The 18,010-nt window shown below is 46.7% G+C and overlaps 1 pseudogene across 1 annotated transcript in view; it reads right to left on the minus strand.

The window, feature by feature from the left end:
- The window catches only part of LOC310753721 (adhesion G protein-coupled receptor D2-like), a 57,909-nt pseudogene extending 40,264 nt beyond the window's left edge, over positions 1-17,645 (minus strand). The window contains exons 1-5 of the transcript in view: positions 17,624-17,645; positions 11,365-11,530; positions 10,824-10,893; positions 9,446-10,084; positions 3,312-3,418 (exon numbers count right to left, since the gene is read on the minus strand). The product of the transcript in view is annotated as an adhesion G protein-coupled receptor D2-like (transcript). The remainder of the gene's footprint in view (positions 1-3,311; positions 3,419-9,445; positions 10,085-10,823; positions 10,894-11,364; positions 11,531-17,623) is intronic.
- Positions 17,646-18,010: the final 365 nt, after the last annotated feature.

The following is an 18,010-nucleotide window of genomic DNA, read 5'->3' on the forward strand; positions in this document are numbered from 1 at the left end:
GGAGCCTCAGCTTCACGATCTGTCCTTCCAGTGAGCACTCAGGGCTGATTTCCTTAAAAATGGATAGGTTTGATCTTCTTGCAGTCCATGGGACTCTCAAGAGTCTCCTCCAGCACCAGAATTCAAAAGCATCCATTCTTTGGCGACCAGCCTTCTTTATGGTCCAGCTCTCACTTCCATACATCACTACTGGGAAAACTATCGCTTTAACTATACAGACCTTTGTTGGCAAGGTGATGTCTCTGCTTTTTAAGATGCTGTCTAGGTTTGTCATTGCTTTTCTCCCAAGAAGCAGGCGTCTTTTAATTTTGTGACTGCTGTCACCATCTGCAGTGATCATGGAACCCAAGTAAGTCAAATCTCTCACTGCCTCCATTTCTTCCCCTTCTATTTGCCAGGAGGTGATGGGCCCAGTGGCCATGATCTTTGTTATTTTGATGTTGAGCTTCAGACCATATTTTGTGCTCTCCCCTTTCACCTTCATTAAAAGGTTCTTTAGTTCCTCCTCACTTTCTGCCATCAAGGTTGTGTCATCTGCGTATCTGAGGTTGTTGATATTTCTTCCGGCAATCTTAATTCCGGCTTGGGATTCATCCAGCCCAGCCTTTCGCATGATGAATTCTGCATATAAATTAAATAAGCAGGGAGACAATATACAGCCTTGTCGTACTCCTTTCCCAATTTTGAACCAATCAGTTGTTCCATATCCAGTTCTAACTGTAGCTTCTTGTCCCACATAGAGATTTCTCAGGAGACAGATGAGGTGATCAGGCACTCCCATTTCTTTAAGAACTTGCCATAGTTTGCTGTGGTCGAAACAGTCAAAGGCTTTTGCATAATCAATGAAGCAGAAGTAGATGTCTTTCTGGAACTCTCTAGCTTTCTCCATAATCCAGCGCATGTTTATTTTATTTATTTATTTATTTATTTACGGCTATTAGCCCATAAAATATGTACAAACATAAAAACACAGAGACATAAAAACAGATATATCCAACAACAGAAGGTGAACACCACGATGCAAGGGTGGGTCATTGAGCAGAGCCAAGTGACAGCTTGGGGCCAGGAGAGCTCCAAGGGACGGATCACGGAAACGGAAAACTGAAGACGAACTCCGACATGCACTCTCATCATAACAGTCCGATTAATTTTGATGTTGTTGTTGTTTTTTGGTGGTTTTTGAGTGTGAGATAACCGCATTCAGAAATCTCGCCACCTGCAGAGTTACAGAAGGATCTGTATCCTGCAAAAGCAGTGCGGCGCATGTTTGCAATTTGGTCTCTGGTTCCTCTGCCCCTTCGAAATCCAGCTTGCACTTCTGGGAGTTCTCGGTCCACATACTGCTTAAGCCTGCCTTGTAGAATTTTAAGCATAACCTTGCTAGCGTGTGAAATGAGTACAATTGTGCAGTAGTTGGAGCATTCTTTGGCACTGCCCTTCTTTGGGATTGGGATGTAGACTGATCTTCTCCAATCCTCTGGCCACTTCTGAGTTTTCCAAATTTGCTGGCAAATTGAGTGTAGCACCTTAACAGCATCATCTTTTAAAATTTTAAATAGTTCAGCTGGAATATCATCACTTCTACTGGCCTTGTTATTAGCAGTGCTTTCTAAGGCCCATTTGACTTCACTTTCCAGGATGTCTGGCTCAAGGTCAGCAACCACACTACCAGGGGAGTACGAGACACCCATATCTTTCTGGTACAATTCCTCTGTGTATTCTTGCCACCGCTTCTTGATGTCTTCTGCTTCTGTTAGGTCCTTACCACTTGTCAGGGAACTGCCATCGGTAGAACAGGAGGGGAAAGGGCTCACAGAGGTTGGGAGAGACTTATCAGCTGAGGAGGGAACCAGCAGGGGGAGAAAAGGAGCTCCAAGGGAAAGTGAGTCGGAGGGATGGCTCAGAGACACTTCCAGCGAAAACAGTGGGGAGGTTTCAGGACCTCCTATAGGGACACCCACTCCTCGCCGGAAACTGTCGCGCCGAGAGTCCAGAAGGCGCGTTTCCGTTAAGGAGCTTTTATGCTGGAGGAAATTCCGTAAACGCCCACTGTCGGATTCTACCAGCGACTGACGGAGCCATGCTTCAGGAGCTCCGTTACAGACAGAGGTTTGTGGACTTAGCCAAACTCTGAGGGACTAAGAATTTCGCGCACAAGCAGCTCATCATCCCATCACACCACTTTTGTCTTTTATTATGGTAATCTTTGTACGAAATGTTCCTTTCATATCTCCAATTTTCTTGAACAGATCTCTGGTTTTTCCCATTCTATTGTTTCCCTCTATTTCTTTGCATTGCTCGTTTAAGAAGGCCTTCTTGTCTCTCCTTGCTATTCTTTGGAAATCTGCATTCAGTTTCCTGTATCTTTCACTATCTCCCTCACATTTTGCTTGCCTTCTCTCCCCTGCTATTTGTAAGGCCTTGTTGGACAGCCACTTTGCTTTCTTGCATTTCCTTTTCATTGGGATGGTTTTCGTTGCTGCCTCCTGTATAATGTTACGAGCCTCCATCCATAGTTCTTCAGGCACTCTGTCCACCAAATCTAAATCCTTAAACCTGTTTCTCACTTCCACTGTGATTCATAAGGGATTTGATTTAGATTGTATCTTACCGGCCCAGTGGTTTTTCCTACTTTCTTCAGTTTAAGCTTGAATTTTGCTATAAGAAGCTGATGATCTGAGCCACAGTCAGCTCCAGGTCTTGTTTTTGCTGACTGTATAGAGCTTCTCCATCTTTGGCTGCAGAAAATATAATCAATCTGATTTTGATGCTGCCCATCTGGTGATGTCCATGTGTAGAGTTGTCTCTTGTGTTGTTGGAAAAGCGTGTTTGCGATGACCAGCTTGTTCTCTTGACAGAACTCTGAGCCTTTGCCCTGCTTCGTTTTGATCTCCAAGGCCAAACTTGCCAGTTGTTCCTTTTATCTCTTGATCCCCTACTTTAGCATTCCAATCCCCTATAATGAGAAGAACATCCTTCTTTGGTGTCATTTCTATAAGGTGTTGTAAGTCTTCATAGAATTGGTCAATTTCAGTTTCTTCAGCACCAGTGGTTGGTGCATAAACTTGGATTACTGTGATGTTAAAAGGTCTCAGTGGACTACAGTTCCCATTATTATTCTTTTTTTTGGGGGAGTGCTTTTAATGCACCGTGCAGATGGGACCATACTGAACAAAGTAAGAGTCACACCTGTTGCTCCACCCACTTCCCTGTTGCTCTGACCCACCAATTGCTGGCACAAAGAAATGGGGACCTTGGGCTTAAAATAACAGTTGCCACAGTTTGAGTCTGGAGATAAGGATAGTCAGAACTGCCATACCTTTTTTGTAGTGGCAGACAAAAGGAAGGAGCTGCAGGCAGGGGGCATAAGCAAGGCTTCCCTGCATGACCTGAAACATATGACATTCCTCCACAGGCCCTGGAAAAGAACAACAACAACAACAACAACAACAACAACAACAACAACAACAATAATAATAATATTTGTACCCCGCCCATCTGGCTGGGTTTCCCCAGCCACTCTGGGCGGCTTCCATAGAAACCAAAAATACAGTAAAATATCACAGATTAAAAACTTCCCTGAACAGGGCTGCCTTAAGATGTCTTCTGAATGTCAGGTAGTTATTTATCGCTTTGACATCTGATGGGAGGGCGTTCCACAGGGCGGGCGCCACTACCAAGAAGGCCCTCTGCCTGGTTCCCTGTAGCTTTGCTTCTCGCAATGAGGGAACCGCCAGAAGGCCCTCGGCGCTGGACCTCAGCGTCCGGGCAGAATGATGGGGGTGGAGACGCTCTTTCAGGTATACTGGACCGAGGCCGTTTAGGGCTTTAAAGGTCAGCACCAACACTTTGAATTGTGCTCGGAAACGTACTGGGAGCCAATGTAGGTCTTTCAAGACTGGTGTTATGTGGTCTTGGCGGCCGCCCCCAGTCACCAGTCTAGCTGCCGCATTCTGGATTAGTTGTAGTTTCCGAGTCACCTTCAAAGGTAGCCCCACGTAGAGCACATTGCAGTAGTCCAAGCGGAAGATAACTAGAGCATGCACCACTCTGGCGAGACAGTTCGCGGGCAGGTAGGGTCTCAGCCTGCGTACCAGGTGGAGTTGGTAGACAGCTGCCCTGGATACAGAATTGACCTGTGCCTCCATGGACAGCTGTGAGTCCAAAATGACTCCCAGGCTGCGCACCTGGTCCTTCAGGGGCACGGTTACCCTATTCAGGACCAGGGAGTCTTCCACACCAGCCTGCCCCCTGTCCCCCAAAAACAGTACTTCTGTCTTGTCAGGATTCAACTTCAATCCATTAGCCGCCATCCATCCTCCAACCGCCTCCAGGCACTCACACAGGACCTTCACCGCCTTCACTGGTTCTGATTTGAAAGAGAGGTAGAGCTGGGTATCATCTGCATATTGATGGACACCCAGTCCAAACCCCCTGATGATCTCTCCCAGCAGCTTCATATAGATGTTAAAAAGCATGGGGGAGAGGACGGAACCCTGAGGCACCCCACAAGTGAGGGCCCAGGGGTCTGAACACTCATCCCCCACCACCACTTTCTGAACACGGCCCAGGAGGAAGGAGCGAAACCACTGTATAACAGTGCCCCCAGCTCCCAGCCCGTCTAGACGGTCCAGAAGGATGTTATGGTCGATTGTATCAAAGGCCGCTGAGAGATCCAGCAGAGCCAGGAAACAACTCTCACCTTTGTCCCTAGCTCGCCGGAGATCATCAACCAGCGCGACCAAGGCAGTTTCAGTCCCATGGTGAGGCCTGAATCCCGATTGGAAGGGATCCAAATGGTCCGCATCCTCCAGGCGTGCCTGGAGTTGTTCAGCAACCACGCGCTCAATCACCTTGCCCAAGAATGGAAGATTTGAGACTGGGCGATAGTTGGCCATACAGGCCGGGTCTAAAGATGTTTTTTTAAGAAGCGGTTTAATGACCGCCTCTTTCAGCGGATCTGGGAATGTTCCCTCGCAGAGGGAAGCATTCACCACCCCGCAGAGCCCATCACCCAGCCCTTCCCGGCTTGCTTTTATTAGCCAGGATAGGCAAGGATCAAGGAGACAGGTGGTTGGTTTCACGCGTCCAAGCAGCCTGTCCACATCCTCGGGGGTAACGGATTGAAATTGATTCCATGCAACTTGACCAGACAGAGCTCTAGCACTCTCCCGCCCCAGCCCTGCTCCCACGGTGGTGTCTAGCTCCTTCCGAATATGAGTGAATTTATCTGCAAAAAACTTTGCAAGATCGTTGCAGGAGATCTTGCGGTCTTTACAAGGCCCCGGTGGTAAAGGTGGTTCCGTTAAATTGCGAACCACCTCAAAGAGTCTCCTGCTACTATTTTCTGCAGATGCATTAGAGGCGGTGAAGAAAGTCTTCTTCGCCGTCGCTATCGCCACTTGGTAGGCTCGACGTTGAGCTCTAACCTGTGTCCGGTCAGATTCAGAGTGAGTTTTCTGCCACCGACGCTCTAGCCGTCTCAGCGATTGTTTCATCGCCCTCAGCTCCGAAGAAAACCACGGGGCTGTCCGGGCTCCATGCAATCGGAGAGGGCGCTTCGGAGCCAGACAGTCAATAGCCCTGGTTAACTCCGCATTCCAGCGGGTCACCAGGGAATCAGCTGAAAGGCCATCAACATGGGATAAAACATCCCCTACCACTCTCTGGAAACCATTTGGATCCATTAAGTGGTGGGGGCGGACCATCCGAATTGGTCCCACCTCCCTGCAGAGGGGAAGGGTCGCGGAGAAGTCCAGTTGCACCAGGAAGTGATCTGACCATGGCACTTCTTTTGTTTCACTTTTACTTAGTGTCAGATCACCCACGTCACTAGAGGTGAACACCAGGTCTAAGGCATGTCCATGACTATGAGTTGGGCCAAACTTATTCAGGGACAGCCCCATGGAGGCCATGCTTTCCACGAAGTCCCGAGCAGCCCCTTGTAAGGTCGTGTCGGCATGGATGTTAAAATCCCCTAGGACAACCAAACTAGGTGTCTCCAGGAGAAAATCCGTCACGACCTGAAGCAGCTCGGACAGGGAATCCTTGGTGCAGCGGGGAGGTCGGTACACCGAAAGGAATCCTGTACTGCCCCTATTGCCCAACTTCCAGAACATGCACTCAGAGAACTGGATCTTCCCAGTAGGACGCCAGGTGCAAGCTAGTGACTTTCTAAAAATCATTGCAACCCCACCTCCCCGCCCACATGACCTGGGTTGCTGTGCGTAAGAGAAACCTGGTGGGCAAGCAGCGGCAAGGACAGGCCCATCTGCTTCCTCCAACCAGGTCTCTGGCACACATGCCAGGTCAAATCCTCCATCCACAATCAAGTTGTGGATGGCAGTGGTTTTATTCATCATTGACCTGGCATTGCACAGCAACACTTTCAGGTCATGTGGGTTTCCCCTGTTGATTCCAGTATCCATCCGGTCAAGGCCAGACCCGGAGGCAGGGATAGTCTTCAAACAACGACTAAACCTGCCTCCTCGGTAATGACATGGTCTGGTCTTAGCGTAACTCCTCCTCTTGCCCATGATCACCGAGATCGGATGTCCCAGTGCTTCCGCCCCTGTGGAACTCGTCCCAGCCATCGTGTTGGCTGGGACCCCACTCCCAGGCAGCCCTGATCCCGCCCCTTAAAACAAAACACAAACTATACAGAACCAATAAAACAACAGCAACAAAAAAAGGAACAGAACAATTATACTAAAATTAATCCCCAACCAACTATCCATCCCACCCACCCACCCCCAACAAAGGGAAAAAGGAAAAAAAGGAATAAAAATTTAAATTGCCACCGACTGCTTGAGGACATTTTCATAGAATCATAGAGTTGGAAGAGACCACAAGGGCCATCGAGTCCAACCCCCTGCCAAGCAGGAAACACCATCAGAGCACTCCTGACATATGGTTGTCAAGCCTCTGCTTAAAGACCTCCAAAGAAGGAGACTCCACCACACTCCTTGGCAGCAAATTCCACTGTCGAACAGCTCTTACTGACAGGAAGTTCTTCCTAATGTTTAGGTGGAATCTTCTTTCTTGTAGTTTGGATCCATTGCTCCGTGTCCGCTTCTCTGGAGCAGCAGAAAACAACCTTTCTCCCTCCTCTATGTGACATCCTTTTATATATTTGAACATGGCTATCATATCACCCCTTAACCTCCTCTTCTCCAGGCTAAACATGCCCAGCTCCCTTAGCCGTTCCTCATAAGGCATCGTTTCCAGGCCTTTGACCATTTTGGTTGCCCTCCTCTGGACACCTTCCAGTTTGTCAGTGTCCTTCTTGAACTGTGGTGCCCAGAACTGGACACAGTACTCCAGGTGAGGTCTGACCAGAGCAGAATACAGTGGCACTATTACTTCCCTGGATCTAGATGCTATACTCCTATTGATGCAGCCCAGCATTGCATTGGCTTTTTTAGCTGCCGCGTCACACTGTTGGCTCATGTCAAGTTTGTGGTCAACCAAGACTCCTAGATCCTTTTCACATGTACTGCTCTCAAGCCAGGTGTCACCCATCTTGTTTTTGTGCCTCTCATTTTTTTTGCCCAAGTGCAATACTTTACATTTCTCCCTGTTAAAATTCATCTTGTTTGTTTTGGCCCAGTTCTCTAATCTGTCAAGGTCGTTTTGAAGTGTGATCCTGTCCTCTGGGGTGTTAGCCACCCCTCCTAGTTTGGTGTCATCTGCAAATTTGATCAGGATGCCCTTGAGTCCATCATCCAAGTTGTTGATAAAGATGTTGAATAAGACCGGGCCCAAGACAGAACCCTGTGGCACCCCACTAGTCACTCTTCTCCAGGATGAAGAGGAACCATTGATGAGCACCCTTTGGGTTCGGTCAGTCAGCCAGTTACAAATCCACTGAGTGGTAGCATAGTCAAGACCGCATTTTACCAGCTTCTTTACAAGAATATCATGGGGCACCTTGTCAAATGCCTTGCTGAAATCAAGGTAGGCTACATTCACTGCGTTCCCTTCATCTACCAGGCTTGTAATTCTGTCAAAAAACGAGATCAGGTTAGTCTGACATGACTTATTTTTCAGAAATCCATGCTGACTATTGGTGATCACAGCATTCCTTTCTAGGTGCTTACAGACTGTTTGCTAAATTTTAAAGCACATTAACCACCTGGAACAGGGAAGCAATGGCAGAACACTTCCCACACTTCCCCAAAAGTTTGTTCCAAAAGTTTGTTCCTGGGCCACGCCCCCTGGGCCAGTTGGAGAAGGCCCTGGAAGGGAGCAGGCCCTGCAGACCTCACCCAGCCGATGGTCCAAGGCTTCCCCGGAGCAGGAGTCCCTTTATAGCTGGGAGAGAGGGCCTGGGCCACGCCCCCTGGGCCAGTTGGAAAAGGCCCTGGGAGGGAGCAGGCCCTGCAGTCCTCACCCAGCCGATGGTCCAAGGCTTCCCTGTAGCAGGAATCCCTTTATAGCTGGGAGAGAGGGCCTGGGCCACGCCCCCTGGGCCAGTTGGAAAAGGCCCTGGAAGGGAGCAGGCCCTGCAGTCCTCACCCAGCCGATGGTCCCAGCCGACAAGAACAACACCCTCCGTCTACTCGATGTTTTGGGAAATTGTTTGTTTTCTATAGGTTGGGATACCCCTTGAAGCATCATCACAAAATTCGGCAGGGGTTTCCCTGAGGGTGGAGTTGGCAGACTCTTGGATTCTAGGTGCCGTTTTGAATCAAGATGTCAGACCAAAACGTGACTTTGGCATGAGTTTACCCAATTTTGGTGTCATGGGTCCAAAATCACGAATTATGCTATTTTTAGTTTTAAAATTGCAATTTTTTTATTCCCTAAAAACTCCCAGGCAGCGCCAGGCACTCACTGCTACTAGGTCCTTATAAAGCATCTTACTTCCACCCAGCTCTCCTGTTGATGCATTTGCCCCATCTCCCTGCTGCCCCACCCCTCCCCCACTGCCTCCAGGTAAGTGGCGTTGACTCAGTCGTCAGGAGTCAGGTCGCAGCCATCGCCCCTCCCCGCCATCTGCTCCTGCTCCACACAGTTTATTCGAAATACACTCTGTCATTTGTGTACTTGCAGGTAGCTGAGTCACACAACCTGATCGCCATGGACATCTTCAACCCTTGGAGAAAGAAGACCCCAGCAGGTATCTACCTACCTATCTCAACAAGCCCATTTTGCAATGGAGACCCAAGAGAGTTCAAAGTCCTTCCAGCCCAAGATGCCTCCTAAACAAGGAAGGAGAACCTGTGGCCCTTCAGTTGGGACTACAACTCCCATCATCACTGGCCATGGTCTGCAGGCCACAGGGATCCCCACCCCTGTCCTGGGGCAGCTTCCTCCCCTGCCCCCATCCAATATAGGCATATAACCAGACCACACCGACTGAAAACAGGGACATGCAAATCAGCCAGCTCATCACAGACCAGATTCAGACAGCTGGTGCAGTCACAACCCGACAGCGCTTTACCTGGGCAGGTTAGCTGCACTGTGGCCTGCTGGATGCTCGCTTCCACCTCGAGGATGTCGCTGCTCCAGGCAAACACGAGGCTCTCTTGAATAGGGATGCAGGAGCGCACTTTCTCCATCTTCTCCCTGCTGAGGACCCTCCGCCAGTCATGCAAACCAGTGAGGTTCCCGCTGAAGGACTCTTTCTCTTTGAAGGCCCCACCCAGGGAGTCCTGATCTTGCCCGATAATGAACATCCTGTGGCCATCCACGGCATGGGAAGCTGAAAGCCCTGTGGCTGAGGCCTTCTCCTTCCTGTCAGCGTGGATGGCCCATGCCCCATTCTGATGCTGCCATGTGACACAGAAGTGGTGCCACTGCCCATCAGCACAAAAAACAGGCAGGTACGGGGAGTGGTGCCCATGGAGGATGATGGCAAACCTGATGAAGCCATCCTTGTCGATGAAGCCACGCAACTGGAACTCATTGATGAAAGCCGGGACGGCATAGGAGAAGACAGTGGAGCTCTCCACAGCCTCAGGGTCCCACTGGACATGGGCACAAGCACTCACGGCGGGCATCTCTGGGAAGTCGGCTAGTACCTTCACACACTTTGCGTCTGTTTTGTTCTTGAATACCAGGATTGGTGCGGAGATGTTTCCTGGGGGTGGGGGAGAGAGATGGGGATGTGACCAAGGACCCAATATTTAAAACAGTTCTGGTTGCCTCACATCAAAAAGCATGTTGTAGAGTTGGGAAAAGTTCAGAAAAGGGCAACCCAAATGATCTATGGGATGGCGCGATTTCTGTATGAATAAAGGTTGCCATATTTGGGACTTTTTAGTTTTAGAGAAAAAGCAAAGAAGGGTTACATGATAGGATTTTTATAAAAATTATGCATGGCCAGGAGAAAGTGGAGAGAGAAAAATTTTTCTCCTCTCATCACACTGGAACTTGTGGTCATCCAGTGAAGCTGAATGATGGAAGATTCAGGACAGATAAAAGGAAAGCCCTTCTTCTTGCAGCATAGAGAGTTAAGCTATGTAACTCTGATGACCACCAACATGGATGCCTTTAAAAGAGGATTGGACCAATTCCTGGAGGAGGAAGAGGAGGAGGAGGAGGTGGAGGAGAAGGAGCAGAGGGCTGTCAATGGCTACTAGCCAGTATGGCTGTGCTCTGCCCTCCACAGTTGGGGGCAGCCATGCTCCTGAAAACCAGTTCCTGGAAACCACAGGAGGGGAGGGAGAGGGCTCTGGTGCTCATGTTCTGCTCCCTGGTTTCCCACAGGCGTCTAGGTGCACATGGTACTATGAGAGCCGGTTGCTGGACCAGGTGGGCCATTGACCTGATCTAGCAGGCTTATGTTAGGTTCAATAGTGCAGCATATCTCTACTCAGGCCTCTGCTTCGGCTTCTGCAGGAACACCTCTCCGTCATCCAGCCAGACTGCGCTCTGTACTTGGTAGGACTGCAGCTTTTATAATAATAATAATATATAATAATATCTTTATTGTCATTGCCCCCTCTCAGGGACAACGAAATTACTTGAATGCTCCATAAAAACACTAATTAAAACAATACAGTATAGTACAGCAAGGAAGATTAGATGACTTTCAAAGTCCAGGCTTCCCATTCAGGGCTGAGATCGCTCTGGAGAAGAAGCTGTTCTTAAGACGGCTGGTTCTTGTCTTCATCGTCCTGTATCTCCGTCCCGACGGCAGGAGCTCGAAGAGACAGTGACCAGGATGTGATGGATCTTTTACTATGTCCAGTGCCTTCCTATGGCACCTTGTGGCATAAATCTGCTCTAAGGTGGAAAGTGGGCAGCCAACAATGCTCTCTGCTGCCTTAACAACTCTGCACAACCCCATCCTGTCCTGGGTAGTACAGCTTCCGTACCACACACATAAGCCATAAGTGAGCACGCTCTCAATGGCACAGTGATAGAAGGCAAGCAGCAGTTTTCCCCAAGAGATGCCAGCTCAGATGGCAACCGAGCAAAGCGCTGCTGGCATACCCATCTGCATGCCACCAGTCCTGAAGGATGGGCATGTATTAATACACGTCTCCCAGCATCTCAATGATCAGGGGGACGGAGCCAGGATCTGCAGGGGGAACCACATGGAGGGAAAGCTAAAGTAGCTGCTGTGGTTCCTGCATTGCAGGGGGTTGGACTAAATGACCCTCTAGGTCCCTTCTAATTCTATGATTCTGGGATAAGCATCCCCCTATGGTGAGTTCAACTTCCTCTGCCAAGAAGTCCCTTGGCTGGCATTATTTTATCATTCATTTTATCCAAAGTGCTTTTACCCTGCTGTTCAGCTGAAAAAACTTCCAGAGTGGCCAACAAATCAAGAAAAAAACAATACAGCCCCTGCCCTCGGATGTATGTGACACAAAAGGCAAAAAGGGTGAGGAGGGATGATGAAAACTCAAACTCCAAATTCTTAATGTAATAGAAGGACCCACTTGGATGGAAATGGACTTCTCACAGTTAAAAACAAAACAAAGAGGGCTTGGGTAGCCCCTGAGAAATAACCTGGAAGTGAGTTTTACATGGCATATAAGATGACCTAGGATGGGGAGAGGCATGAAGTGTTAGTTTCTGTTTCTCACTGAGCAGCTGCTGCGAGTCACAGGACTCTGTTTACATTCCAGGGATTCCATACTACTGGAAGTCTCACGGGAGAGGAGACAGGATGTGAAGTTAGTGGTTTCCTGTTTCCTTTGATCCTTTATTCAGTTGCTCTCTGCTTTCATAGAGAGAGGATGTCTTTTCTGTTCTGCATAGTTTAGAAATAAAACTCTTTACAATGTAGCCATACATCTCATCACTTCCGCATGCTGTTTTGATGCTCTGCTGGGAGGACGTGCCTTGGAGCCTCATCAAAAGCTCAAGGTCGTTAAACACGTCGGGAGGCGATTTCAAAGGCTCGGGAAGAAAATGAGCTTTATCAGCTTGGCCAAGCGGAGATCCCGATATTTTTGGTTATGGGCCCAGAAGAACGGCAGAAGAACGGAATGCAGCTTATCTTCTCTGCGTGTCAAGAAGATTGATGAGAGGTATGTGCTCTTGCCCCAGGAAGCCTGCTAGTCCCTAATTAATGGCATTAAGGGGTGGACTTTGAACTTCTAGCCAAAGCTCAGGAGAAAGCGAAAGTGTGTTTTTGGAATGCAGCTGGTAGAGAGACGCAGCTTGCTTTAAAAGACACAGACATGGCCAGTCCAAGAGTAACAGAGGTTCTTGGATTTCCAAAGCTTGGAAAAGGGAATTATCAAAACTGGGTGCAGTATGCAGAGGCTCTGCTACGAAAAGAGGGTCTGTATAATGTGATAACAGACGCCCCCCAGCTCCAACGACCGATGAATGGAAGGCTAAGGATTCCAAAGCAAGGGGAACTCTGATGCTTATTGTGTCTCCTGAAGAGTTATGTCTTTTGCGTGACAAGGCCTCAGCCAGAGAGATGTGGCACAGTCTCCAAGAGTCACATTTGAGAACAGAAGCGGGCGCTTCTTTGTTCTTTTATGCCAAGTTGCATGATATGGCACTTGTTGAAGGAGCAGACGTACATGCCCACCTCATGGAAATGCAGAATGAGTTGCAACAGCGTGGAATCACCTTTCCAGAGGCTGTGTATTCCTTCATGATACTACATTCTTTGGGTTCAAGTTGGGAAGTGATTGCCAGCCAGCTTGCTGTTTTGCCTACTGCTCGGCTAACGGTAGCGCATGTTACTGCTGTGGTGTTAAATGAAGTGGATCGGCGTAGTGCTAGCTGCATCACTAAGGGGGAGTCCTCACAGACGTCATCCCAGAATGCAGTGGAACCACTAGATGGCACCAAAGCTTTGAAGGCAGTGAAATGCTACTCATGTGGACGTCTAGGCCACGTGAAAAGGGAGTGTAAACATCCCAAGGCCAAGGCAACAGAGCAGCGCAGCGCAGCAAAAGCTCAACGTGTGGAAAAGACAAAGGCAAAGGTCAGAAGTCCGGGACACCGCAACACAAGGCAATGGTCTCACGCTTCACTCCAAAGGTCCAGAAGACATCTAGATCTTTCTTCATCGTCGACTCAGGAGCGACCAGACACGTTTGTCGGGACAAACACCTGTTCGTTTCCTTTACTCCTCAGGAAGGTGCGATTCACCAAGCGGATGACCACACGATCTCCAGTCAAGGCTATGGAACGGTTGTTCTTCACAGCTTGGATGCTTCGATACGCAACATTCTTTTTGTTCCAGATGCTGCACACAACCTACTGAGTGTCTCGCAGCTGACTGAACAGGACATAGACGTTTCCTTCAAGAAGAGGAAGTGCACCATCACCAAGAAAGATGACTTTGTATTGCATGCTGATTATATTGATCATTTGTTTGTATTGCATTATGATGATTCTGTTGATGTTGTGCAGGATGAAACTGTTACGAAAAAGGAGCAATGCTGAGTGCTCCAGATAGCTGGAAAGCCAAACAGGATGTTGATGTTTTGGGACTGTACCGTGGGAACAAGGGACAGTCTATTCTGTGCACTGAGCACCGGATGTTAGCTCAGAGTGTCACATGACCCTGTACTGGAAGTACATGGGAGGAGTTATTCTCTCTCTGCTGTTGGTGTTAAGAGAGTGCAGACACGTTTTCTCTGTACTGCTGGAAAGACAGAAATAAAGGCATGTAAATACATTTCTGTCTGTCTCTCTCCCCTCCCTGGGGATGGCAGGGAAGGAATGGTGTGTTCTTCTCACATTGGGAAGAATCGCCGATAGAGATCTCGCCTTGTCTTGCCGGGAGTCGCTGACGGGGGAGATCAACAAGGAATCCAAGCCGGGCACCTGGAGAGTGGCCAATTCCTCTGACTAAGGCTTGAATTCCGACAACTGGTAGCAGACGCCGCTGGTTATCTGATCCAGGGGAATCAGCATGAGAGGTGAGAGGTTGATGGATCATGTGCCATCCTCTGCACCAAGGAAAGAAGATTACGTCTGCATTGCAGCCAGAAGCTGAACAGACGGCTGGACACCGAGAGGGGGTGTTTTCCAAGCAACGGAGCCCCTAAAGGTATGCTGAATTTCGGGCTAGAAGTGTGAACGCAGATTGATTCATTCTCTGGTTCACTGGAGCTGCGTTTGGAAAAACAGCTCTGAGAGCAAAGGCTTGCATACCAGGAATACCTGTGGTTGATAAGACTTCCTGTCTGAAGAAAGGTATGCACAGTTGCTAGGCAACGACAGTCAGTACAGTGGAAAGTTACTGACACGTGGGGCTGGCTCAGTGAGAGCCTGGGAACTCAAAGTTGTTTTGACTTTGAGACAGCTTGCAGTTTGCCTGCCAGAGAGGCAGTAAACACCCCGGAAAAGACTTTTGGATTTTACTGGCTCGAGAGTGAGAGCTGAGACTTGGATTCAGAATGGATGCCGAGAAGGGGGGAGGCTTACCTTACCCACCTCCACTGACTAATGACAATTATTCATCTTGGTCTGTAAAGATGAAGGCCCTGCTGCAGAATCAGAGGGTCTTTGATGTGATTGATAACCCCATCCCTGCAGCACCAACGCGAGGTTGGGAATCACAGAATCTGAAGGCCAGGACGGCTATAATTCTGTATGTCTCAGATAGCCAATTGGTGCATATTCAGAATTTACAGTATGCGCGAGAGATTTGGCAGACGCTGCGTAGAACACATCAGAGGGATGCTGGTTCTTCAGCGTTGCTGTATTTTGAGAAGCTGACCAATCTGAGGCTTGCGCCTGATGGAGATGTTCAAGCGCACCTGACGGAGATGAAATATTTGTGCCAACAGATGGTGGAACGCAATTTCCGTCTACAGGAGGAAGTGTTCTGCTTCATGATGATAAACAGCCTAAATCGGACTTACAAAACAGTTGCCAGTCAGCTTGGTTCCCTTCCGGCTCAAGATTTGACCGCGGAGAGGGTGTGTGCCGTTGTTTTGAATGAACACGACCGCCTTGCTGCTCTGGAAGTGAAGGACAGGGGGAGGGAGGAACGGAGTTCTAATTCCCCCACTGATGTTGCTACTGGAGAGACTGCTGTAGCTTTGAACGTTGTCCGATGTTACAATTGTGGACAGGCTGGGCATCTTCAGCGGAACTGCAAGAAGCCACGCCAGCCAATAGGAGCTAAGGGCCGCTCAGCAAAGCCTGAGGCAGCAGGCAAAGGTCATACCAAGTCTTCGGTGAAACCTGCAAAGGCCCTGATGGCGAAAGGAACCACGCCAGATGTTGAAAACTCGTTTGTGATTGACACGGGCTGTACTGTTCATATGTCCCCACACAGAGGACTCTTTTCAACGTTTAAGAAGCAAAGCTTCGCTGTGAAACTAGCCAACCGTCAGGAGCTGCACGCGACTGGGAAAGGGACTGTGTATCTTAAGAGTCTGAACCTGACTATATACAATGTTTACTTGGTTCCTGAATTGAAGTTCAATCTGCTGAGTGTTTCGCAGATTGCAAAGAAAGGACTGAAACTGTCCTATGATGCTGAGAGCTGCAAGATCTTCAAAGATGGAGAGTTGTATCTTTCTGCCAGAGAGAAAGATGGACTGTAAGCCTTTCTTACTATGTGGTTTGTAATTTTTTTGTGTTGTTCTTTTTTATCATAGAATAAGTAGCCGTGCCATCCATATATTTTGTCCCAGCCCTCTAATGTTAGGACTTCATTATCTTTTAATAATATCCATTTTTTTATCCAGCACCAACACGCTGCCTCAAAATACTTCCTTAAATCTGGCACTGCGAATCCTCCACTTTCTTTTGGGCCCATCATTACTTCTGATTTTATCCTTGCTTTTTCCCCCTGCCATATAAAATTTGCAAGGTCTCTTTGCCAGCTTATAAAATATTTAGTTCCTATTACAATTGGAATCGTTTGGAATAAAAATAGAATTTTGGGGAGTATCATCATTTTAATCATAGATATTCTTCCTCCTAATGATAGTTTTAATTTTCCCCATTTATCCATACTTCCTTTAATTTCTTTCCATTTTTTAATATAATTATCCTTAAATAAATTTGTATTTTTATTTGTAATCCATATCCCTAAGTAGTTCACTTTATTTTCTATTTTTAGTCCTGTTATTTCTTCTAATTCCTTTTTTCCTTTCTCGCCTATATTTTTAGTTATCAATTTCGATTTATCTTTCTTCAGTTTGAATCCTGCTACTTCACCAAATTCTTTCATTCTTACCAATGCTTTATTTATACTTTCTTTTGGTGTTTCGGTTGTAATGATCACATCTTCTGCAAATGCTCTTACTTTATAACACTGTGTCCCAAGACATATGCCCTTTATTTCTTCATCCTTTCTCAGAGCTATTAATAGAGTTTCTAATATTGTTATAAATAGGAGTGGGGATAAAGGACATCCCTGTCACGTCCCTCTCTCGATGTCGAATTCTTCTGTAATTTCATTGTTTAGGATTAATTTAGCTGTTTGTTTTTTGTAGATTGCTTGAATTCCATTCATAAATCTTTTACCTAAATTTAAGCTTTCAAATGTTTTGATCATAAATTTCCAAGAGACACTGTCAAATGCCTTTTCAGCGTCTACTAAAAGCATTGAAATTTCTTTACTTGGATTCATTTCGGCATATTCTATTAAGTCTATAATTATTCTAGTGTTGTCCTTTATTTGTCTGGCTGGTAAAAATCCTGCCTGATCTTTTTTAATTATCCTTTTTAGCAGAGTTTTCATTCTATTTGCAAGGACTCCAGTAAATATTTTATAGTCTATATTCAATAAAGATATTGGCCTGTAGTTTTTTATAAGTCTCAAATCTGTACCTTGCTTTGGGATAAGGGTTATTAATGCTTCTTGCCACGAGTTAGGTATTTCTCCTTTGTCTAAAATTTCATTCATAATTAATTGCAATTTGGGTGTTATTATTTCCTCTAATTTTTTATAACATGTTACTGAGATTCCGTCTGGTCCAGGCGATTTCCTCTCCTTCATATTTTTAATCACTTTTTTAATCTCTTCAAGTTCAATATTTGAATTTAATGTTGCATATTCTTCTTCTTCTATATCTGGTAGTCTATTTTCTGATAGATATTTTTGAATTTTCTTTTCCTCTTTTAATTCTACTTTATATAAATTTTTGTAATATTTTATAAAACTTTCTTTAATTTGTTTTGGGTCAATGATTTCCTTTTCTTCGTCAATAATTCTATTTATTACTCTTTTTACCTGTCTTTCTTTGATAAACCATGCCAGCATCCTACCTGGTTTATTTGCCTGTTCAAAATATCTTTGTTTCGTCCATATAATTTTTTTCTCTACTTCCCTATTTATTAAATTTGATAGGTGGGCTTGTAAATTCTTTATTTGTTGGAGGATATCTTCATTCTTTGGGTTTTTCACTAGGTCTTTTTCTTTCTCTCTTTTTGTTTATTTATTTCCATAATATTATTATCTTTATTTCTCCTTATCTTTCCCATTTGTTGTATTACAAACCCTCTCATATAGGCTTTGCTCGCTTCCCAAATCATTTTTTTATCCGTATCCTGATTTTCATTTATTTCATAAAATTCTTTCAATATTTCCTTTGCCCTTTTAACCCTTTGATCGTCTCTC

Source organism: Podarcis filfolensis, assembly GCF_964270895.1.
Source record: "Podarcis filfolensis genome assembly, chromosome: W".
Lineage (NCBI taxonomy): Eukaryota > Metazoa > Chordata > Lepidosauria > Squamata > Lacertidae > Podarcis > Podarcis filfolensis.